Consider the following 26269-nt stretch of genomic DNA (forward strand, 5'->3'; position numbering starts at 1 on the left):
AGCTAATCCAATGCATCTTCCTTTCATTATGTTTCTGGGCCTACCAAAATTTCATCATCAACCTATGTATTTCATCAACTAATGTCTCAGGCAGCTTAAAATAACTTAGCGAGTATATCGGGATAGCAGTGCCAATTGCTTTGATAAGGATTTCTTTTCCGCTGACGAACAGTAGACTTCTTTTTCAGTAGTTCAGTTTTTGGTGACCTTGTCCTTCACATAAGCAAAGGTTTCCTTTTTTTAATGTATTAACCATAGAGGGCAAGCCCAAATACTTATCTTGAGTTCCCACATTCGAAACTTCAAGCAGATCCACCAACTCTTACCTCCTGTTGTGTATTCTTACGAAAAAACACCGCTGATTTATTCAAATTGACTTCTTGGCCACTTAGGCTGTTGTACAGCTCTAGAATGGCTTGTAAATGAATGAAACTTTGCTGGTTTGCCTTACAAAATAGGATAGAATCATCTATGAATCAACCGCAGTCCCTGAAACAGGTTATTTCGTTCTCCTTTGTGGAACAAATAGGAAAGTCCCTCTGCACAAATTAAAAATAGGTATGGGGAGAGGGGATCTCGTTGTTGGAGCCCTCTAGTTGGCTTGAAAAAGCCAAATGGTGAGCCATCCACAATAACAGAATAAGAAATAGTTGACACGTACTCCTTCATCCACTCTATCCATTTATTACAGAAACCCAATTTCTCCATAACAAACCATACAAAACTCCACTCGCACGATCATAGGCCTTACTCATACCGAGTTTTAGAGCTAAGTCATTATCAGCAAAGGTTTTATTTTTCAGAAAATGAATACATTCATGTGGCACCAGAATATTATCACTAATAAGTCTACCCCGAATTAAAACACTTTGATTATCACTAATAATTTTTCTCATAAGTGGATGAACAAGAATTTTAAAAATAATCTTGTAGAAAACTGTGCTTAGACTTATAGGTCTAGTTTGAGACATCATCATAGCATTAAGCACTTTTGATATCAAACAAATTTGTGTATGATTAAAACTTTTTAGAATTCTGTTACCTCCAAAAAAGATTTTAATAGCGCGACAGACATCTCCCTTAATGATACTCCAATAGTGCTGATAAAATTTAGCGGTGAATCCGTCATCTCCTAGAGCTACTGCAGCATTAATTGAGAACACTACTTTCTTAATCTCCTCTTCAATAACTGGTCTCGTGAGCCCCCTGTTAGTTTCAGCTGAAATTTTTCTACTTACTCCGCCTAATGCTTCTATTGGATCATTAGGATAACTTGTTGAAAATAGGCCCTCAAAGTATCTCTGTGCTATCTCTCCAATAGTCTCGGGGGTAGTACACCACTGTCCATCTTCGTCTTCTAATTTCCAGATTTTATTCCTTCGATTCCTTTCTTGATGTTTGGAATGAAAGAACCTAGTATTCTGATCTTCGCATTTCAGCCAATTCACCCTTGATTTCTCCTTCCAAAACCTTTCTTCCATAGTATAAGCTTCTGCTAATTGATCCTCCAGATGCAGTATTTCCTCCTTCTAGTACTCATTTGGCCATTCTTTCATGATTGATAGACTGCCTTCTAACTGTTCCATAGCTTTCCTGTTATTCCCTGTTCCTGAGGATTGCCATTTCACCAACTCATGCTTGCAGCGTTTGAGTTTTTGAAACAACTGGAACTTAGCTGACCCACTCACCTTCAATTGCCAATTTTCCTTCACAATTTTAGTCACTGCGTCCAAACCGCACCATCTCTCCTGGAAACAAAACCTTCTGTTGCCCCTGCGAGTCTCCAGATTAATGTGGACTAAGAGTGGTCTATGATCTGATCCGTTGTCATCAAGGTGAGTAACATTAGCCATAGGATACTCTTCTCGGAGTTTTGAAGAGATTAGTACCCGATCCAGTCTTTTCTTTATTGCTCTATCTTGACAACTTCGGTTCCACCATGTATACTTATCTCCAATATATCCTGCATCTATCAATCCTCCCTGTTGATAAAATCTTGGAACTTCTGCATCACTTGAGGTGATTTCTTCATGCCTCCCCTCTTTTTATGGGACATCACAATAGCATTAAAATCCCCAGCTACCATGCGTCTTTCACCTGCTTGCTGGATTATAGGAATAAGTACTTCAAACTGGCTATTGCGGATCTGATCAACATTATGAAGGTGAACCCCTAATACCTCCCATTGGCGTTGCTGGTCTTGGTCCTCCACTATGAACCAAATGTAAAAGTCCCCACTGCCTTTCACCAGCAGCTTTACTTCTTATTTCCAAGCAACCACCAAACCTCCAGCTGTTCCATTTGCATCAACACAATAGGTTTCTTTAAATCCACACGCACATAGTGACGTATACTCGAGCCAAGGGTGTATTGGTAGATTTCTCTTTAATATCACCTCGTTGTGAGTATAGCTCTACCAACAACAATCCTCGGGAGGTCAAATTTAGAAGAGGAATTTGGTTGTCACAAGTTCAACCCCAATAGAAATAACTGAAGTATTTAAACCTCGGGTCGTCTCACAAGGAATTGGCAAACATGTACTTTGACATTGGTTAGAAATCTGGGGTTGTGAGTTATGAGCAGAAAAATAAATGAAAAACTTAACAAGCAAGTAATCTTAAATTGCAATAAATGAATTCAACAACGTAAGCAAAAATTAAGCAATTCCAATGAACAAGCAATATTCTACTTAATTCTACCTTACACTAAACGAATAACTATAACTAAGACAATCGAAATTGGACATTGGTTTTCGAATGTGAATGACAAAAACAACTCTTGGTTAGGCATGGGAATTGGGATCACAATCCTTGTCCAACAACTACATCTTGATAACTATGGGGAACCAAGCTCATTAAGTCTACTCTCAAGTCTTAAGTACGTGATGTCTACTCCTAGACTTGAAGTACGTCAAATGGCCCTGATCACATCAACCCATAAGTCCCAACCTACCTACTAATTAGATTAGTAGTGGGTTGGCGTCAATGAGTATCAAATTGACCACCTAGGGCTCCCAAATCATCAAATCCATTAGACCCAATGACTCAAGTTTACCCAATTCCCTTGACCTAGGCCAAGAGTGAGGAAGAACTACTCCATAATCAAAGTGAACAATTCATCAAACACTTGGTAAGCACTAACAAAAGACATGTTCAAAATAGCAATTAAATTGAATTCTACAAAAATCCACTAACAATTATCAATGTACAATCAAACAATCAACAAGATTAAACATAGAAATCATCAATGTAACATCAACAAAACAAGATCCACAACATTCATGAAATGGGTAAAAATGACAATTGACAAGAATCATAAAACTATCACTAGATGTAAGCAAGATTGTAACAAGGAATTTAAATTGAACAATTAAAACTGTAATCAACAAAATCCAATTCACAAATCAACAAGGGAAAATCAAAATGGAAACTAGATCTAGAGAGGAACAAGGGTTTCTCTCTCTAGAATCACCAAAGAACAGAAAAAAACCCTAAAATTATGTCCTAGTGTCAAAATGAGTCATCCTCCTTTTCCCCTTAGCATCCTTGGGTCTTTTTCATGCAGAAACAGCTTGAAATTGGGCCTCCTTGGCCTCAGAAATCGCCAGGCATGATTTCTCTTAATGAGGTCACGTGCAGCTTCCCATGCGTGCGCGCCATGCGTGCGCACGCGCCGATTACTTTTGTGATCCACGCGTGCGCGCCAGTTGCGCGTGTGCGTCGATAGAAATCTTCCAATCTGCGCGGATGCGTCCATCCTTGCGCGCCGCTTCTAGCCAGTCCCATCCACGCGAGCGCGTGGAGTGCGCGGGCGCGCCGATGCTGCTGCTCCCAAGACTTCAATTCTTCATGTTCCTCCCTTTTTGTGCATGCTTTCTCTCTCTCTTCTGAGTCATTCCTAACCTATAATTCCTGAAATTACTCAACAAAGATATCACGGCATCGAATGACAATAGAAGAGGATTAAAATATGGCAATTTTAAAGCAAAATAAGCATGTTTTTCATCATAGAGCAATATTGGGGAGTGAATACAAAACCATGCATTTCTTGTAAATAAATGTGAGAAATATTGATAAAATCCCCCAAAATAAGCACAAGATAAACCACGAAATCGGGGTTTATCAAATCTCCCCACACTTAAACCTAGCATGTCCTCATGCTTAAAAATAAAAAGGACCAAAGATCATGGTGAGGAAAGGGTTTATGAAATGCAAACTATCTAAATGGATGCATGCAACTAATGTAAAATCATCTACCTACTTCGTCAAAAGTGAATTCATCCTTCAAGAATACATGTGAGCATATAGGGTGAAGATAGTGCACAATTCATGAACCCTACCAAATTGAACATCACTAAAGAGTGCATATGACTTGCTAAACGAACGCTTGTGAAAGCCGGGAACAAGCATTGAGCATCGAACCCTCATCGGAAGTGTATCCGCTCTATTCACTCAAGTGTCTAGGGTTCGTCACTCAATCTCCTCCTAATCATGCTTTCCAAGATTTGTCTTTCATCTAATCAATCGACAATTACTTAATGCATGCTTACAAGTATCATGAGGTCTTATTCATGGGTTGTAATGGGGCTAGGGTGAAGGTAAGGACGTATATGGCGAAGTGGGCTTAAAATTTGAGTCCTTGATCAACCTCGGATCCCACTAGACACCTAAAACAACCTATACAACTACAATATATTCCTAGCTACCCTTGAATTTCTACCCTTTTGCATACTCATGCCTTCTTTTCAGTCCACCTATTATATGCATTGTTTTTATTACTTTACCTTGGGCATTTTTTTTATGACATTATCATCATCCCCTTTTCCTTGGGGTTTCTTAGTGAACCAAAGTGTCAATACATATGGTGTAATCCATTAGCACATGAGTATGTTCCAAAAATCCTAGAGTTTTCAATTACACTACAATTACATGCCTATATATCTACCCGAATTTCCAAAGTATACCCCTCCTATGTGAATGATACACATCCTAACTTACCTAAACTAATCAAGGATTCAAATTCAGGGACATTCATGGTTTTTCACTTAGGGTTGTTGACGTGCTCCATTTAAGAACAAGAGGGTTTATCAAAGGCTCAAAATTGGTTAGCAATGGTAGATATAAGGGTTAAGGCTATTTGGGAAAAGTGACTATTGAAATGATGGCCTCAATCACGCAAATGCATTCATACACAAAGCAATGGACATATAGAATTAGACAAATCAAGGATCACATTCATAGAGAGAGAGATATGCACACAAAAATGGAAATAATGGTTAAAAGATGTAACCATGCAATAGGCTCAAAATTTTCACGCTTGTGTTCTTAACTCAATCACTATGTTCCAAAAAAAAAATCTTAAAGCAAGTTCACTACAAAATTTTCAAAATTTTGGTAGGTCACCCAGAACACAGTTTCTTGGAGAGAAAGTTATTGCTTTGACCAAGTAATCCTAAAAATAAAACTAACTATCATGCAAGGGTATTTACAAGAAAAACTAACTACGCATGCAATATGCTAACATCTACGCAAAAGACCAATCCATGGTTATTGAAGAGAAGAGAGTGTTACCCATGGAGATCGGTCGAACGACCTCCCCACACTTTAGAAATTAGCACGGTCCTCTGTGCTACGAATGATACGCAAGGGACGGTCGGGACCGGAGTCTTCACTATCCCCTCCATCAGAACTTTCATCGCTTGGGTTCGAGGTGAATGTGAATATCTCAGGCTCCTCCATGCTAGGGGCGACACAATGCAGAAGTTTCTTGATGTAAGTATATCGGCAATGGTTACGCCTCTCATACCTATCAAGCTTTCGGTGAAGATCTTCTACCCTTTGATGTGTGGATCTCAGTGGTGGTGATGATGAGCTAGAAGGAAAAAGAAGTGGCGGGGCCATGTCGAGGCTTGGTTTGTTCATGGGAAGATATAGGTATTTTCCGCTTGGGACCACATCGCCCTTAGCCGGAACCATGATCTTCTTATCCTTGGCTTCCCAAGAAACACCCGCAGCAGCAACTAAGTCAGATACCAAAGCTGGAAATGGCAGGTTACCCCGGTCGTGAACTTGACTCATTGCTTGCTTGACAAGAGGTGGGATGTTCACCAGCTTTTCCGTGAGAATACACCAAACAAGCAAGGCAAGGTCCGCCGTGATGGACGACCTATGAGTGCTAGGTAGCATATAGTGAGAAAGGATCTGGGCCCAGACTCTAGCTTCCACAGTGAGGAAGCGAGCGTTGATACTCTTGGGCCTCATCCGCTGTCGACCTTGGATCCAAAAAGTTTCTGGCTCAGCAATGACTCGGAGGATCGAGTCCCAATCGAATCCATACTCTTCTCGCTGATGTAGGGCTTTTTGGCACTGGTAAAACATTAAGTACTTGCTGAATAGCCTCTTCTGAAACTGAGACTTGCTTACGGCGCATGTATACCAATTGAAGAGAGGGAAGGTGGTAGTTGGTATAAAATTCTTCCACCTAAGAGAGGTTGATTTCTCTTGGTTTCCTCAAGAGAAACTTCCATCCTCGCTATTCAATTCGGGGCAGAATATAAGGAGCAACCTTGTCCGGCGGAGCTAGCAAATGCTCAGGATGATAGTTCCTTACGGCTATGGAAGAGAACTTGAGTTCACAAAAGCGGTTGGGGAACCTTGAAGAGTCTCGTGCCGGTTTGCCCTTGTCATTCTCATCAATAGGAGCGGGTGTCTTTCCGTTCTTTGATAAGGGTTTGGCTCCTATTGAAGAGTGCGCCTTAGAATTTGACCCTTGGGATACTCTTTTTGCGGCCGGTTTCCTTGGAGCTATCTCTTTGCCTTTCTTGGTGGCCATCCTAAAAAGGAAGAGAAAGAAGGAAAACATTAGACCCAAGAAACAATTTGATGCAAACATGTAAGTGACTTGTAATGCCCATGATAAATATGAAAGCAAGGGGCATGTCACTTGTCAAGGGATACAAGAGAAGGTAAGACATGCAAAGGCATGAGAAGAGTAGTCTCAAGCATTCTTAATAAAAAGCAAGTCATATTCAATTAATATGGAAGTGGCAAGTATGAACTTGAAACACACAAATCAGACTAAATGCATTCAAGAAGAAACAAGTGAGCGAGGAGGGAGCACCAAGTTGAAGGTTCATGGCTAAATAGAGCCAAAATGGGGTGCGTGCAATTCCTCGAACACTTGGCGTGCAATAATCAAGCAATGAGCAATTATGAGATACTAAACCAATTCAAAACCCAAAATGGAACATCAATCACCACATAAACATCACACAATGGTAAAAGGGTGACAAAAGATCTAGTAATGCAAATTAAGTTCAAGTTCAATATCCATGGAGAAACAAAGAAAAGATAGGGAAAATAAGCAAACAAAAACAAGAAATATCATTATCAAGCAAAAGAGAAACTAAGTAAGATGATAAGAAGCATTTAATTAGAAGAAATAGTATAAGAAAAAGCAAAGGTAAAGGAGAGGAAGAAGTTAAACCTTGAAGAGTATGAAAAAGCAAGGTTGAATCTTCTTTTGTGAAGATGAGAGAGGAAATAGGAGAAGTGTAGCGCCACCGAAAAAATGGTTGTTGTCACCGGCGAGTGTCCAGAGACATTGATGGTGGGTTGTGGAAGAAGGAGAAGAAGAGAAGAGAAGAGAAGTGATGAAGAGAGTAAGCGCTAAGAAAGAAAAAGAAGGGTGAGTGAGAAAGGAAGTGGAACAGCGCGAAGTATAAAACTGATTCATGAAGATGGCGCGCGCGCGCACGGTGCGCTGACGCGTCGGTGAAGGTACTAGCTGAGGGCGCGTGCGCGTCAGTGGCGCGCGCGCGCGAGAGGAGCTGTGCCCCAGGCACAAAAGTGGCATAAACCCGGCTCAAGTCTTTGGTTTTTGTACCAGGGTGATCCAGGGAGGCATGCGCGCGGACGCGCACCATGCGCGGGCGCGTGCTTGTGGTATTCAAGAGCTGGCGCGGGCGCGCAATACTTGCGGACGCGTCAGTTTTGGCACAAAGTTGGCCCAATCGTGGCACAACTCTCTGGTTTTTGTACCAGAGACTTCTCATAGCCCCATCGGCGCGCGCGCGCATCGTGCGCTTGCGCGTCGATGGTTAACGGGCGATGGTGCGCGCAGGCGGCATGCACGCGAATGCGTGGGTGCCTGGCGCTAGTTGGGCACAAAGTTGGCCTGACTCTCGGATTTTTGGCCTGAAAATGGGAATTCGCAACCGGCGCGCGTGCGCACTGTGCGCTTGCGCGTCGGTGCTATTTTTCAAAGAAAAATTTTGTTTTCTTTATCTCTTTTCACAACCTATCTATATGAACATTCTACCTATCTAACAGAATCAACAAAGCTAGCATTCCTAAGCACTCAATCAATCATCAAAAGATCATAAAATTCAAGGAACTAAAGATACTACAAGATGGTATAAACAAGGAAGATCTTACCACGGTGGGGTGCCTCCCACCAAGCACTTTTCTTTAACGTCCTTAAGTTGGACGGTCCTCTTCTCAAGCTTCATCTCTACTTGGTGCATCCTCCAATATGTACACCTCTAGCTCCCTTGGAGGTTTGCAACCATGATATTTCTTCACTCTATGGCCATTCACCTTGAAAGTTGCTTCACTTTTGAGATCAAACAATTCCACCACTCCGTAGGGCTTCATTTCTTTCACCTTAAAAGGTCCTTTCCATCTAGAACGGAGCTTGCCAGGCATAAATCGGAGCCTTGAGTTGTAGAGGAGGACTTCATCTCCTTCTTTAAAGTCCTTCTTCCGAATGTGATGGTCATGGAATGCTTTAGTCTTTTCCTTGTAAATTCGGGCGTTCTCATATGACTCGTTCCTCAAACACTCAAGCTCTTCTAATTATAACTTCCTAGCTTCACCCGCCTTGGCTAAATCCATGTTGCACTGCTTTACCGCCCAATATGCTCGATGCTCAATCTCTACCGGAAGGTGGCATGCCTTACCATAGACGATCCGAAAGGGACTCATCCCTATCGGAGTCTTGTAGGCCGTTCTATATGCCCATAGTGCATCTCCTAACCGGAGGCTCCAATCCTTTCTTTGTGGATTGACCACTTTTTCCAAGATTCTCTTGATTTCCCGGTTGGACACTTCCGCTTGCCCATTTGTTTGCGGATGATAAACAGTAGCAACCTTATGCGATACTCCATAGCGCTTGAGCAATGCTTCTACCTTCCTGTTACAAAAGTGGGATCCTTGGTCACTCACGATTGCTCGTGGCGACCCATAACGGCATACAATGTGATTCCTAATGAAAGAAACAACGGTGTTGGCGTCGTCAAGGCGGGTAGGCACGGCCTCCACCCACTTTGACACGTAGTCAACCGCTAACAGAATGTACAGATACCCACCAGAGTTAGGAAACGGTCCCATAAAGTCAATGCCCCACACATAAAATATCTCACAGAACAACATAGGTTGCTGAGGCATTTCATCCCTTTGGGATGTGTTTCCTGACTTTTGACACTGATGACAAGACACACATAGCCGGTTAGCGTCCTTGAATAAGGTTGGCTACCAGAATCCGCAATCCAACACCTTTTTAGCGGTCCTTTGTGGGCCAAAGTGGCCACCACAGTCGGACGAATGACAAGCTTCCAGAATTGGTTGAAATTCGGATTCCGTGACACACCTTCGGATTACTTGGTCTACACCTCTCTTCCACAAGTGAGGGTCATCCCAAATATAGTATTTGGAATCACTCCTCAGCTTGTCCCTTTGATTTTTCGAAAATTTGGGAGGGAAGATTCTTGCAACCAAGTAGTTCGCCATTGGGGCAAACCAAGGAAAACTAGCTGACACAGCATGCAAACTTTCCAATGGGAATGAGTCATTGATCGGAAATGGATCAGTTTTTAAATTCTCAATGCGGCTTAAATGATCTGCAACCAGGTTTTGAGATCCACTCCGGTCCCTAATCTCAATGTCGAATTCTTACAAAAGCAAGATCCAACGTATGAGTCTAGGCTTTGACTCATTCTTTGTCAATAAATACTTCAAAGCTGCATGATCCGTGTATACCACTATCTTTGAACCTAGCAAATAAGATCTGAATTTATCTAAGGCATGAACAATGGCTAAGAGTTCTTTTTCGGTAGTGGTATAGTTAGATTGTGCGGCATCTAGAGTCTTAGAAGAGTAGGCAATGACATAAGGAAGTTTACCTTCGCGCTGTGCAAGCGTGGCACCCACAGCATAGTTTGACGCATCGCACATTATCTCAAATGGCAACATCCAGTTGGGGTCTCGCACAATCGGTGCTATGGTGAGAACTTTCCTCAACTCTTCAAAAGCTTTTACACATTCACTGTCAAACTCAAAGTCCACATCTTTTTGGAGTAGGCGCGACAATGGCAAAGCAATCTTGCTGAAGTCCTTGATAAAGCGCTTGTAAAATCTTGCATGTCCCAAAAACGAGCGGACCTCCCTCACGGATGAGGGGTGAGGCAAAGTAGTAATAACATCGACCTTGGCCGGGTCCACAGAAATGCCTTCATGAGATACTACATGTCCCAACACTATGCCTTGTCGTACCATAAAGTGACATTTTTCAAAATTTAAGACAAGGTTAGTGTCAACACATCTAGCTAGGACCTTGGCCAAGCTCTCCAAACAACAATCAAATGAGACACCATAAACGCTGAAATCGTCCATAAAAACTTCTAGACAATTCTCCATTAGATCGGAGAAGACACTCATCATGCACCTCTGAAAAGTAGCGGGTGCGTTACATAGTCCAAATGGCATCCTTTTATAGGCAAAGGTGCCAAACGGACATGTAAACGTGGTCTTCTCCTGATCTTCAGGAGCAATATGTATCTGAAAGTATCCAGTGAATCCATCAAGAAAACAGTAGTGAGATTTACCTGCCAAGCGGTCCAGCATCTGATCGATGAAGGGTAAGGGGTAATGGTCCTTCCGTGTGGCGGCATTCAATCTTCTGTAGTCAATACATACTCGCCACACATTTTGCACTCTTTTAGTGACCATTTCTCCGTCTTCCTTCTTGACCGTTGTGATGCCCGACTTCTTGGGAACAACTTGAACCGGGCTCACCCACTCACTGTCGGAAATAGGGTATATGATATCCGCATCCAGTAGTCGGGTGACCTCTTTCTTCACTACGTCAAGGATGGTTGGGTTGAGCCTCCTTTGCGGTTGCCGAACCGGCTTAGCTCCATCTTGGAGAAATATCCTATGCATACACTTATGCGGGTTAATCCCCACAATATCCGCAAGGCTCCATCCTATCGCTTTCTTGTACTTTCTTAGAACGTCTAGGAGTTTTTCCTCTTCTTTACTTGGGAGTTCACTAGCAATGATAACTGGAAACCCACAGTTGTCTTCTAAGAACGCATATTTCAGATGGGAGGGAAGGGGTTTCAGTTCACTTGCTACCTCAAGATGAGGTTCCTTTTCGTCAAGCTCATGGGACTCATTCTTGACAACTTCTTTAAGTTCATCTTCTTGGTCATCCATCTCTTCAACGGTGGGGTAGCACGACTTGTCATGATCTTCTTCTTGTACTTCCGCTACCACTTCATCAATTATATCGCATCGGAGCATGGAATGTTCTTCGGGAGGATGTTTCATGGCTTCCTCTAAATTGAACCTGATAGTCTTGTCTCCAATTCCAAAGGAATATATACCGGTGAAGGCATCTAGCTTGAATCTGGAGGTTTTGAGGAAAGGTCTACCAAGTAGGACGGAGGATGAGCTTCTACCTTCCGTTGGGGGCATCTCAAGGATGTAAAAGTCAACCGGAAAAACCAAATCCTTAATTGCCACAAGTACATCTTCAGCTATTCCCATTACTGTGATCACACTTTTATCGGCTAAGGCAAACCTCGCCGCCGACTTCTTCAATGGAGCTAAATTCAACCGCACATAGATGGAAAGTGGCATGATGCTAACACAAGCTCCCAAGTCACACATACAATCATGAAAAGTGTATCCACCAATACAACAAGACACTAAGCACGGTCCAGGGTCACCACATTTTCTTGGAGTAGGCTCCATCAAGGAAGAAATCGAGCTACCCAGGGATAGTGTCTCCAATTCCCCTATTCTACCCTTGTGTGTACATAAGTCTTTCAAAAATTTTGCATACTTGGGGATTTGTTGAATAGCGTCAAGGAGTGGTATGGTTACCTCGACCTTTTTGAACATTTGGAGCATGTCTAAATCAAATTCCGGTGTCTTCTTTGCTTTCTTCACCATGGAAGTAAATGGAATAGGAATTGATTCATCGACTACGGCTTTCCTTTTGGGTTCCTTGGGGTTTACTCCTTCTTCCTCATGCCTTTTGTCTACCACCTCTTCTTCATGTGGAGTTCCAACAACTACCTCTTCCTCATGCACCTCTTCCATGACTCTTGGGGGTATCTCCTCCAATGTAGTCCCCAACCGTAGAGTGATGGCATTGAGACCGCCTCTTGGGTTTGGTTGGGGTTGTGATGGAAGGTTGGAAGAACTTGAGGGTTGGGTGGTGTTGTTATTGGGAGTTGGTGGTTGGTTTGACATGTTCATCTTTGAGAGCATGTTGGTAAGGTTGGCCAATTGAGTGTTCAAGGCCTTGAATTGAGCCTTGTTGATTTCATCTCATTTTTCCATAGTGGCTCTAAGCTCATCAACTTGATTGTTGGAAGATGTAGGGGTTTGGTTTTGTTGTCTATGGTGTGGTGTTTGGTACTTGGTGTAGTTGTTTTGGTTTTGGTTGGCTTGGTAGTTGGTGTTATTGTGGTGGTATTGGGATGAAGATTGGTTGTTATTGTGATGAGAAGAAGGGTTGTTCCATCTTTGGTTCTGATTGCTTCCTTGTGCATTATCTCTCCACCCTTGATGTTGATTACTACCTTGATGGTAGTTGTTTTGGCCTTGAGAAGGATATGGTGGACGGTTGTTGTAATTCATATTGGCTACCACAAGGGCATGTTCCTCTTGAATTTGATGGCATTGGTCGGTGTAATGTGTGGTGCTAGAGCACAAACCACAAATCTTAGGAGGGCCTTCAAGTTGAGCAACCGGAGGAGGGGCTTGGATGGCTTTGATGGAGTAATACTCCCTTTGATCTCTTTGAATTTGTGTAAGGATGGTGGTCATATCCCCAAGTGCCTTGGTTAGACTTGCTTCGGAGGGGGACGGTTCTACCACACCCTTAAGGGGGTTATTCCTCACTCTTATGTGTTGCATAGATTCGGCGACATCCTTTATCAAATCCCAAGCTTCTCCTTCCGTCTTGTTTTTCGAAAGGGACCCGCCACTAGAGGCGATAAGCAATCTTCTATTTTCCGCACAAAGACCTCCGGTAAAGTAGCTAATGAGTAAGCGAGTGGTCATTCCGTGATGTGGACATGACTCCAATAGCCTCTTGAACTGAGACCAATATTCATACATGCTCACTTGGTCTCTTTGCATTGTGCTCGAAATCTCTTTCCGGATGTACTCGGTCTTCTCCGGTGGGAAGAACTTGTCAAGAAACTCTCTTCTCAAGAAATCCCAATTAGTCACAATATCATCCGGTAGCGAATAAAACCATGTTTTTGCTTGTGCTTCAAGAGAAAAAGGAAAGGCAAAAACCATGACAGCTACCTCATCGGCTCCATGCCTTCGAGCCGTAGAACAAGCAACATGAAAATCCTTCAAATGTCGGATGTGGTCTTGTCCCGGAAACCCATGATACTTAGGAAGTAGATTTATCAAGCTATTCTTCAACTCAAAGTTTGGATCAATGTTAGGATACCTTGCTTGTAACGGTGGAAGTATGATATCCGGAGCTCCTTGCTCATGCAAAGTGATCCGGCGTGGCTCCGCCATGTATGGCTCACCTGTAGGATGCAAAGATGTATCAGTAGTGCCAACAGAAGAATAGGAAGTAATGGACTTCAAGTCACCCTCGGTGGCGTCTAGTGATTCGGTGTTTTCCTCAAGAGAGGCCGAAGTACTAGGCGTGTAGTCCAATCGCCTTCTAGCTTGCCGAGTATGTAACAAAGTTCTTTCAATCTCGGAGTCAAAGTTGGCTAAGCTAGAATTCGGTTGAGACCGAGTTATCAAACTTGAAAGTCATAGTACAATTGCAAGAGAAATTTAAACTATAGCTAAGTATTGAAAGAGCAAAATATCTACAGTATTCACATATTCACATAACCAATATCAAGGCATATGTTGCAACCATTCCCCGTCAACGGCGCCAAAAATTTGACGTATACTCGAGCCAAGGGTGTATTGGTAGATTTCTCTTTAATATCACCTCGTTGTGAGTATAGCTCTACCAACAACAATCCTCAGGAGGTCAAATTTAGAAGAGGGATTTGGTTGTCACAAGTTCAACCCCAATAGAAATAACCGAAGTATTTAAACCTCGGGTCGTCTCACAAGGAATGGGCAAACATGTACTTCGACATTGGTTAGAAATCCAGGGTTGTGAGTTATGAGCATGAAAATAAATGGAAAACTTAACAAGCAAGTAATCTTAAATTGCAATAAACGAATTCAACTACGTAAGCAAAAATTAAGCAATTCCAATGAACAAGCAATATTCTACTTAATTCTACCTTACACTAAACGAATAACTATAACTAAGACAATCGAAATTGGAAATTGGTTTTCGAATGTGAATGACAAAAACAACTCTTGGTTAGGCATGGGAATTGGGATCACAATCCTTGTCCAATAACTACATCTTGATAATTATGGGGAACCAAGCTCATTAAGTCTACTCTCAAGTCTTAAGTACGTGATGTCTACTCCTAGACTTGAAGTACGTCAAATGGCCCTGATCACATCAACCCATAAGTCCCAACCTACCTAATAATTAGATTAGTAGTGGGTTGGCGTCAATGAGTATCAAATTGACCACCTAGGGCTCCCAAATCATCAAATCCATTAGACCCAATGACTCAAGTTTACCCAATTCCCTTGACCTAGGCCAAGAGTGAGGAAGAACTATTCCATAATCAAAGTGAACAATTCATCAAACACTTGGTAAGCACTAACAAAAGACATGTTCAAAATAGCAATTAAATTGAATTATACAAAAACCCACTAACAATTATCAACGTACAATCAAACAATCAACAAGATTAAACATAGAAATCATCAATGTAACATCAACAAAACAAGATCCACAACATTCATGAAATGGGTAAAAATGACAATTGACAAGAATCATAAAACTATCACTAGATGTAAGCAAGATTGTAACAAGGAATTTAAATTGAACAATTAAAACTGTAATCAACAAAATCCAATTCACAAATCAACAAGGGGAAATCAAAATGGAAACTAGATCTAGAGAGGAACAAGGGTTTCTCTCTCTAGAATCACCAAAGAACAAAAAAAAAAATTCTAAAATTATGTCCTAGTGTCAAAATGAGTCATCCTCCTTTTCCCCTTAGCATCCTTGGGTCTTTTTCATGCAGAAACAACTTGAAATTGGGCCTCCTTGGCCTTAGAAATCGCCAGGCACGATTTCTCTTAATGAGGTCACGTGCAGCTTCCCACGCGTGCGCGCCATGCGTGCGCACGCGCCGATTACTTTTGTGATCCACGCGTGCGCGCCAGTTGCGCGTGTGCGTCGATAGATATCTTCCAATCTGCGTGGATACATCCATCCTTGCGTGCCGCTTCTAGCCAGTCCCATCCATGCGAGCGCGTGGAGTGTGCGGGCGCGCCGATGCTGCTGCTCCCAAGACTTCAATTCTTCATGTTCCTCCCTTTTTGTGCATGCTTTCTCTCTCTCTTCTGAGTCATTCCTAACCTATAATTCCTGAAATTACTCAACAAAGATATCACGGCATCGAATGACAATAGAAGAGGATTAAAATATGGCAATTTTAAGGCAAAATAAGCATGTTTTTCATCATAGAGCAATATTGGGGAGTGAACACAAAACCATGCATTTCTTGTGAATAAATGTGAGAAATATTGATAAAATCCCCCAAAATAAGCACAAGATAAACCACGAAATCGGGGTTTATCACGTAGCTTACCATTAACAAACGAGGTTTGATTTTTAGTCTCGCATAAAAACATCACCTCGGGAGAATAAGATCTTACTATCCCTTTGATGTTGTGAATTGCCTGGGGTTTCCCCAAACCCCGGCAATTCCACATTATTAGCTTCATTGCATTTGGGGTGCCATATTTGGGTTGGCACCCTCCCCCCTTCAACGTTCTTTCCTTCCTTAACTCTCCAATCCTCCAGATCGGCTTGCATTTCCATTGCATCTATTTTTCGTTTTTCCCTTAACACACTGATTATTGATTCACCCGGCCCTCCTCTTCTTGCCAGATGTTTGATATTTTGTCTCTTATTAATCTTTCCATCATTCTTATGAGGTACATCAATTTGAAAGCTGTTCTGGTCAATCAAATTACTTGTAAAAAAATTAGGAACTGAGTTGCTTCTGTTTTCTTCCGGGCCTCTTTGGCTCCTACTTTCCTGAAAAGATAGTTTAGCAAAGCTTTTTAATAAGCTAACAGGGGTAGGTTTTGCAACTGAGTTTTTCCTTGTTAGGTTAGGGCTCTTGGTTTCTTCCGTCTTTCTAACTCTCCATCCTATCTGTTCAGCTTTCAGATCAAGCCTCCATTTCAACTCTTCCTTTACTTCTGTTTCTGGAATTGCAAGGAGTTGATCGCAGCTTTGCATTTCATGTCCTATGATGAGCGGATATTTTATACGCTTTTTGGGGTTAATTTCATATAGTTTTTAGTATGTTTTAGTTAGTTTTTAGTCCATTTTCATTAGTTTTTAGGAAAAATTCATATTTCTAGACTTTACTATGAGTTGTGTGTTTTTCTGTAATTTCAGGTATTTTTCTGGCTGAAATTGAGGGAGCTGAGCAAAAATCTGATTCAGGCTAAAAAAAGGACTGCTAATGCTGTTGGATTCTGACCTCCCTGCACTCAAAGTGAATTTTCTGGAGCTACAGAACTCGAAATGGCGTGCTTCAAATTGCGTTGGAAAGTAGACATCCAGGGCTTTCCAGCAATATATAATAGTCCATACTTTGCTCAAGGATAGATGACATAAATTGGCGTTCAACGCCAGTTCTCTGCCCAATTCTGGCGTCTAGCGCCAGAAAAGGATCAAAAGTTGGAGTTCAACGCCAGAAATGGATCCAAACCTGGCGTTGAACGCCCAAAATGGCCTTATGCACGTGAATTGCTTAAGTCTCTGCCCCAGCACACACCAAGTGGGCCCCAGAAGTGGATCTCTATACCATCTGCTATAGTTTACTCATTTTCTGTAAACCTAGGCTACTAGTTTAGTATTTAAACAACTTTTAGAGACTTATTTTGTACCTCATGACATTTTTAGATCTGAACTTTGTACTCGTTGACGGCATGAGTCTCTAAACTCCATTGTTGGGGGTGAGGAGCTCTGCTGTGTCTCGATGAATTAATGCAAGTATTTCTGTTTTCCATTCAAACATGCGTGTTCCTATCTAAGATATCCATTCGCGCCTAACTATGGAGAAGGTGATGATCAGTGACACTCATCACCTTCCTCAATCCATGAATGCATGTCTGACAACCACCTCCGTTCTACCTTAGATTGAATGAGTATCTCTTAGATCTCTTAATCAGAATCTCCGTGGTATAAGCTAGATTGATGGCGGCATTCAAGAGGATCCGGAAAGTCTAAACCTTGTCTGTGGTATTCCGAGTAGGATTCAATGATTGAATGACTGTGACGAGCTTCAAACTCGCGAGTGCTGGGCGTAGTGACAGACGCAAAAGGAGGGTGAATCCTATTCCAGCATGATCGGGAACCTCAGATGATTAGCCGTGTTGTGACAGAGCATTTGGATCATTTTCACAAGAGGAGGGGATGTAACCATTGACAACGGTGATGCCCCAACATACAGCTTGCCATAGAAGGACGTGCGTGCGTGAATCAGAGAACAGAGGAAAGCAGAGATTCAGAAGACAAAGCATCTCCAAAACTCCAACATATTCTCCATTACTGCATAACAAGTAACCTTTAATCCATGCTCCCTTGTTTATTCGCAATTCAACTGATAAATATAATTGACTTCCTAACTAAGAATTGCAAGATAACCATAGATTGTTTCAAACCAATAATCTCCGTGGGATTCGACCCTTACTCACGTAAGGTATTACTTGGACGACCCAGTGCACTTGCTGGTTAGTGGTACGAGTTGTGAAAAGTGTGATTCACAATTCGTGCACCATCCTAGAAATCCATAAAAATAGCAATAAACCCCAAGCTTTTCGTACTTCAGTTGTAGCACGCATATCTTTTTATCTGGGCTAGTCACCTTCATGGTTTGCTTGAGTGGTTGAGTCACATCCACCTCCACTCTCACTTTCATAATTCTGTCTCCCCTAGCTCTCATTAGAAAGAAATCGATATCTAAGACGCTTCCAATTCTCCCCCTATCCTCCTTGCCGCCTCTTTTGTTTTACAAAATCCTGGTATATCCCACAGTTGGATCCACATTGGGATTCTCGAATAGTCATCTTCTGCAAGCTTTAATTCTGGATTCCACCATCTTAGATGAATCACAAATTATTTTATTAGGCATGGAGAGCCCCTCTCCACCCTGATCAAATCAATTTCATTGGGGAAGAAAAACTAATCAATATTGTCTCCATGGCTTTTGATTCTAAATCCCTCTGGATAGTTCCAGATAGCAGTGAAAGCGCCTTCGATAGTTCCTATACCGAACCCCTGATCTGCCATAATTCTTCCCACCAGACTCCTGGAACAATCCTCGATACCTGATCTCACATCTTCTTCCTCCAAAATGACCACTTCCTCATTAAAATCATTAACCTAATGTGATTGTCTCTCCCCTTAGTTCGGTAAAATTGACATTGTAGTTTGACCACACACACAAAATTCAATTTTCACTTGACGATATTTTGAATTGTCCCTAAAATTGAATGGAGACACACTCTCACACACAATATCTCTCAAAAATGATCAAAACCCTAGTGCACACCACAAGTCACAAAACCCTGACGGCACAACTTGGCGTGTATATTTTCAAATAATATTGACTTATCATTCAGAATTAGATAATTTAGTTAACTCTAAAGATAAATTACTGATTGATATTTTAAATTAATTTAATCAATGTCCAATTTTAATAACACATCAGTAATTCACCTTTAGAATTAGTTAAATCATCAAACTTGGGTGATCACCTCAATATTATATTTATCAGAAATGGACTTTGGCAAAGTAATACACATCCTTGTTAAAATTTTAAAAATATTCAAGAGTATTTTGTCGATAACATATTTTAGGGTTTTTTTTTTCAAATTTTTCTGGTACGAAATTAATAATTAACTCTAGTCATGAATATAAGACTATAAAAAAAGATAAACTATAAAAAATGTACTCGAATGATTTTGTTGCGCACAACAATGCTCCGTCTTTTATTATCAACAAAAATACTCTTAAATAATTTGTAAACGTGCAAAAAATGCACATTTGTGAACTGAGATGCTGATACATACTTCAAATGTTCTTAATCTAAAAGTTCAAGTATTATTGAGGAGTTATTAGTTAATATTTTTTTTTGAATATTCAATTTAATTTGATGTATTTTGATTTTATTTATTTAGTTACTAATAGGCCTTTATGTTTGTGGGCTTATAGTTTCTTTGTTTTAACTTAACAAGAGGTTATAAATACCTCACAAACTATTATAATCGTCATATTGAATTATTAGAGGAGTGTCAAAGAACTTTTTGGTTTCGTGATAAAACTATAGTGTGGACAAGTGAGGTTGAGTGAGTTGCTCTCTTATTGCATCAGAGAATTGGGTAGAAGGTTGAGGGAGTCCTTTGGATTCAATTCCCAGACTATAGTTTGAACAAGTTAGGTTGAGGAGTCCTTTTCTTGTTGCATCAAGAAATTGGATAAAAGTAGAGTAATTTTATTTGTATTCAATTTCAATCTATTCTTTTTATTTTATATTTCAATTTCAATATCTTTTTATTCAGTTTGAATTTTTGTCTTTTTGTTTATCTTTTTTTTATTAGATGCTCTACCTCAACGAAAAATAACAAGGGCCTTTTTTTTCATATTTTAAATAATTTAAAGACATTTTTGTTAATAATAGAATTCAAAAGCATTTTTGTTAATGCAAAAATGATTCAAATATATTTTTGGTGGTTTACCAAAAAAATGAGATCCGTCTAGTTTGAATATCCAATTTGTATTAATTCAGATTTTGGAGATAATATTTGATCGTATGTACATAAGATCAAATAAAAAAAAGTTATATTACACACAAAAAATTAGTCATCAAATTAATTATCATGTATTTATGTATAAATACATATATTAATTCATTTTCAATGTATATTTTGTATTCTATTTTGCACTCACTCTATTATTATTATTATTATTATTATTATTATTATTATTATTATTATTATTATTATTGATAGATTTTTTTTTGTATTGGTTGTTTTATTTGTACCATTAAAAAAGTATTGTTATAACGTTTTTAAAATAAAATAACCCTATAAAGGTGAAAGAAAGAAAGGAAAAAAAAAAAACACAATCTTCATAAAGAAAGGGTTAAAAGCTCTTTTTTAAGTTTGAAATTTTTTCATATCCACATATTTGATTTAAGCTAAAAATTGTTGGGTTGAACATCCCTAACCATAAATTAAGGTAGTATATCGTTAATGTCCTTTAGACATAAGTACATATACACAAATATACTAAGAGATATAGATACAAAAAGTTTTGATATAATTGGTGATATACAAGACATAAAAGTCTAATTCAAATATCAATTTTATCCTAAATTATTATCATTATTTCTTTATCACCACCACTACTTCTCACCACTATTATCATCACTAATTTTTCAAACTCAATCCAAATAACTATCATGAATAACTCTAATTCAAAATTAATTCAACAATTTAGATGTAAAAAGAAATGAACAGAAGATTGAACAAATTTTTAGACAGAGACTGACAAAAGAAAAGAAACAAAGGTAAAGGAGACGCGATGATTGAGTGGAGAAGCAAAGCCAGAGGTTACAAAGATAGAAGTAGTGTAGATCCAAGAAAGTGACGATGGTGGGCGATGATGAAGGTGCACAAGTACTTGACACGAGATGGAAGGTTGAATCATGCATAGGCAATTTTTCTTCAAGCAAGAGAACTTGAACAAGTCTTTGGACTTGTATGCAGCAAGAATGTTAATGTAAGTTCTAGAGATCCTTTAGCATTGCTAATCTTATGGTGCTTCAGATTGTAGGGATGATTTTGAGATCCCTTAGAAACTTTAGATCTAGTCCGTAAATAATTTGAGATATCATCAGATTGGAATAAAAGCATAACTAAGGTTCAATAAACTAAAAATAATGTAGACCATCAAATTCAAGGAGTTAAAAGTTTAGAAGAAACACGTGCAAAAGTATACTGGTTCGGATAAACTGCTTACATCCAACCCTTAAGAAAATTTAAGAGATTCACTATTAGAATAAGTGGACAAAGGAAATTATTTACGTTGAGCCTTCACAGGCTATTTCTTTGACTTAGATTAGAGTCTAGGATAATCTAAGAGCTTTATATATTATTTTCTAGAGCCTTTCTAGGACTACAAAATGGCTCGATTGGATACCCCACTATTTAAGAACCCTAAATATTCAACTAACATTCTCAAACAAGACTCGAAATAGATATCCAACCAACCTAAGAATGTTAGATATTATTATCTCAAGCCTTCTCAAACTAAGAAATGACTCGACCACCAACCAAGAACCTTAGATATTTACCAACCTTCTCAGGCAAAACTCATATCAAACCGTAGCTTGACCTAAGAAACTTAGATATTATTGCCTTAAGCCTTTTTAGGCTAAGCATTGACTCGATAGGATACCCCACTGATGAGCGGATAATTTATACGTTTTTTGGCATTATTTTTAGTATGTTTTTAGTATATTTTTATTACCTTTTAAATAAAAATCACATTTCTGGACTTTACTATGAGTTCGTGTATTTTTCTGTGATTTCAGGTATTTTTTGACTGAAATTGAGGGACCTGAGCAAAAATTTGATTCAGAGGCTGAAAAAGGACTGCAGATGCTGTTGGATTCTGACCTCCCTGCACTCGAAGTGGATTTTCTGGAGCTACAGAAGCCCAATTGGCGCGCTCTTAATTGCGTTGAAAAGTAGACATTCTGGGCTTTCCAGCAATATATAATGGTCCATATTTTGCCCGAGATTTGATAGCCCAAACCGGTGTTCCACGTCAGCATAAAAATTCTGGCGTCAAAACGCCAGAACTGGCATAAAAGCTGGAGTTAAACACCCAAACTGGCACAAAAGCTGGCGTTTAACTCCAAGAAAAGTCTCTACATGTGAAAGCTTCAATGCTCGGCCCAAGCACACACCAAGTGGGCCCGGAAGAAGATTTTTGCATTAATTACCTATTTCTGTAACCCTAGGCTACTAGTTTTCTATAAATAGGACCTTTTGCTATTATATTTTCATCCTTGAATCATCTTTTAATCATGTTTTGATGATTGAACCCTCTTTGGGAGGCTGGCCATTCGGCCATGCCTGGACCTCTTGTTCTTATGTATTTTCAACGGTGGAGTTTCTATACACCATAGATTAAGGTGTGGAGCTCTGCTGTTCCTCATGAATTAATGCAAAGTACTATTGTTTTTCTATTCAACTCAAGCCTATTTCTTCTGCAAGATATTCATTCGCACACAAGAACATGATGAATGTGATGATTATGTGACACTCATCACTATTCTCACCTATAAACGCGTGCCTGACAACCACTTCCGTTCTACATGCAAACAAGCTTGAATGTGTATCTCTTGGGTTTCTAATCTCAGATTAAGACCTTCGTGGTATAGGCTAGAATTATTGGCGGTCATTCCTGAGATCTGGAAAGTCTAAACCTTGTTCGTGGTATTCTGAGTAGGATCTGGGAAGGGATGACTGTGACGAGCTTCAAACTCGCGAGTGTTGGGCGTAGTGACAGACGCAAAAGGATCAATGGATCCTATTCCAACATGATCGAGAACCGACAGATGATTAGCCGTGCGGTGACAGCGCATTTGGACCATTTTCACTGAGAGGATGGGAGGTAGCCATTGACAACGGTGAAACCCAACATACAGCTTGCCATGAGAAGGAGTATGAATGATTGGATGAAGACAATAGGAAAGCAGAAGTTCAGGAGGAACAAAGCATCTTCATACGCTTATCTGAAATTCTCACCAATGAATTAGATAAGTATCTCTATCTTATTTTATCTTTTATTCATCTTTTAATTATCAATTCTCCATAACCATTTGAATCCGCCTGACTGAGATTTACAAGATGACTATATCTTACTTCAAGCCGACAATCTCCGTGGGATCGACCCTTACTCACGTAAGGTTTATTACTTGGACGACCCAGTGCACTTGCTGGTTAGTTGTGCGGAGTTGTGATAAAGAGTTGAGATTACAATTGTGTGTACCAAGTTGTTGGCGCCATTGATGATCACAATTTCGTGCACCAAGTTTTTGGCGCCGTTGCCGGGGATTGTTCGAGTTTGGACAACTGACGGTTCATCTTTTGCTCAGATTAGGTAATTTTATTTTAATTTTATAAGCTTTTTATTTCTTATTTTCGAAAAATACAAAAAAAAAATTCAATAAAATCATAAAAACCAAAAATATTTTGTGTTTTCTGTTTGAGTCTTGTGTCATTTTTAAAGTTTGGTGTCAATTGCAACTTTTTTAACTTTTCTTAAAAATTTTCAAAAATTCATGCATGTGTTCTTCATGATCTTCAAGTTGTTCTTGATGATTTTATATGTTTGATCTTTAATTTTTATTGTTTTGTGTCTTTTCTTGTTTTTCATATGCATTTTAGATTTGTTAGAGTCTAAACATTGAAAATTTCTAAGTTGGTGTCTTGCATGTTTTTCTTTTCTCAAAAAATTTTCAAAAATAAGTTCTTGGTGTTCATCTTGACATTCAAAGTGTTCTTGGTGTTCATCTTGACATTCTAAGTGTTCTTGCATGCATTATTAGTTTTGATCTTAAATTTTTATGTTTTGCATCATTTAGTTATTTTTCTCTCTCCTCATTAAAAAGTCAAAAATAAAAAATATATCTTTCCTTATTTTACTCATAAATTTCAATTTAAAAATTCTATCTTTTCAAATCTTTTTCAAAATCAAATCTTTTTCAATTTTCTTTTTATATTTTCGAATTCTTGCTTAAAATTTTTCAAAATCTTTTTTGTTTTTCCTTTAATGCTTTTCGAAAATTTTAAAAATTGATTTTCAAAATCTTTTCCTTATTTTGCTTCATAATTTTCGAAATTACTACTAGCATTTAATGTTTTGATAAAAAGAATTTTCAAGTTGTTACTTGCCTATTAAGAAAGGTTCAATCTTTAAATTTTAAAATAATATCTTTTAGCTTCTTATTAGTCAAGTAATCAACTTTAATTTTCAAAATCAAATCTTTTTAATTTCTTCTTCAATCATATCTTTTCAATCATATCTTTTTTTAAACAAATTGCAATCATATCTTCTCAATCATATCTTTTTCAAAATAATTTTCAATCATATCTTTTTGATTGCTAATTTCAAAATCTTTTTCAAAAATCAAATCTTTTTAATTTTCTTTTCAAATATTTTTCAAAATAATTTCAATAATTTCAATCAGATCTTTTTCAAAAATCAATTTTCAAAATCTTTTCTAACTTCCTATATTTTCAAATTTGATTTTCAAATCTTTTTTTCAATTAACTACCTGACTTTCTGTTTGATTTTAAAAATTTTCTATTTCAATCATATCTTTTTCAAAACCACCTAACTAATTTTCTCTCTCTAATTTTCGAAAACTCCTTCCCCTTTTTCAAAATTCTTTTTAATTAACTAATTGTTTTAAATTTTAATTTACTTTTATTTTTCTTTTTAATTTTTGAATTCTAATTAATATTTAAAATAAAAACAAAAATATTTTTATTTTATTTTAATTAATTTTCGAATTTTTCTCTTCTCCTTCTTCTATTCTCCTCTTTTTCTACTCACATAAAGGAATCTCTATACTGTGACATAGAGGATTCCATACTTTCTTGTTCTCTTCTCTTTTATATGAGCAGAAACAAGGACAAAGGCATTCTTGTTGAAGCTGATCCTGAACCTGAAAGGACTCTTAAGAGGAAACTAAGAGAAGCTAAAGCATAATACTCTGAAGAGGACCTAACTGAAATTTTCGAAACAGAGAAAACAACTATGGCTGAACCCAACGACAACAATGCAAGGAAGGTGCTTGGTGATTTCACTACACCAACTTCCAATTTCTATGGAAGAAGCATCTCAATTCATGCGATTGGAGCAAACAACTTTGAGCTTAAGCCTCAATTAGTTTCTCTAATGCAACAGAATTGCAAGTTTCATGGACTTCCATTGGAAAATCCCCATAAGTTCTTATCTGAATTCTTGCAAATCTATGACACTGTCAAGACTAATAGAGTTGATCCCGAGGTCTACAGGCTTATGCCTTTCCCTTTTGCTGTGAGAGACAGAGCTAGAACATGGTTGGATTCACAACCTAAGGAAAGCCTGAACTCTTGGGAAAAGCTGGTCAGTGCTTTCCTGGCCAAATTCTTTCCACCTCAAAAGATGAGCAAACTTAGAGTGGAAATCCAAACCTTCATACAGAAGAAAGGTGAGTCCCTCTATGAAGTTTGGGAAAGATATAAGCAATTGATCAAAAGGTGTCCTACTGACATGCTTCCAGAATGGAGCATCATATGTATATTCTATGATGGTCTGTCTGAGTTGTCAAAAATGTCATTGGACCATTTTGCAGGAGGATCTCTTCATCTGAAAACCCCTGCAGAAGCTCAGGAACTCATTGAAATGGTTGCAAATAACCAGTTCATGTACACCTCTGAGAGGAATCCTGTGAACAATGGGACGCCTCAGAAGAAGGGAGTTCTTGAAATTGATACTCTGAATGCCATACTGGCTCAGAATAAAATATTGACTCAGCAAGTCAATATGATTTCTCAGAGTCTGAATGGATTGCAAGCTGCATCCAACAGTACTAAAGAAGCATCTTCTGAAGAAGAAGCTTATGATCCTGAGAATCCTGCAATGGCAGAGGTGAATTACATGGGAGAACCCTATGGAAACACCTATAATCCTTCATGGAGAAATCATGCTAATCTCTCATGGAAGGACCAACAGAAGCCTCAACAAGGCTTCAACAATAATGATTGAAGAA

At 39.1% G+C, this 26269-nt stretch overlaps 1 non-coding gene across 1 annotated transcript; it reads right to left on the reverse strand.

Annotated features, from left to right (window-relative positions):
• Positions 1–25668: 25668 nt before the first annotated feature.
• Positions 25669–25776, reverse strand: LOC148580960 (small nucleolar RNA R71). Its single transcript, XR_015899197.1, has one exon. It is a non-coding gene; the product is annotated as a small nucleolar RNA R71 (small nucleolar RNA).
• Positions 25777–26269: the final 493 nt, after the last annotated feature.

Source organism: Arachis ipaensis, chromosome B10 (genome assembly GCF_059453495.1).
Source record: "Arachis ipaensis isolate K30076 ecotype BB chromosome B10, ASM5945349v1, whole genome shotgun sequence".
NCBI lineage: Eukaryota > Viridiplantae > Streptophyta > Magnoliopsida > Fabales > Fabaceae > Arachis > Arachis ipaensis.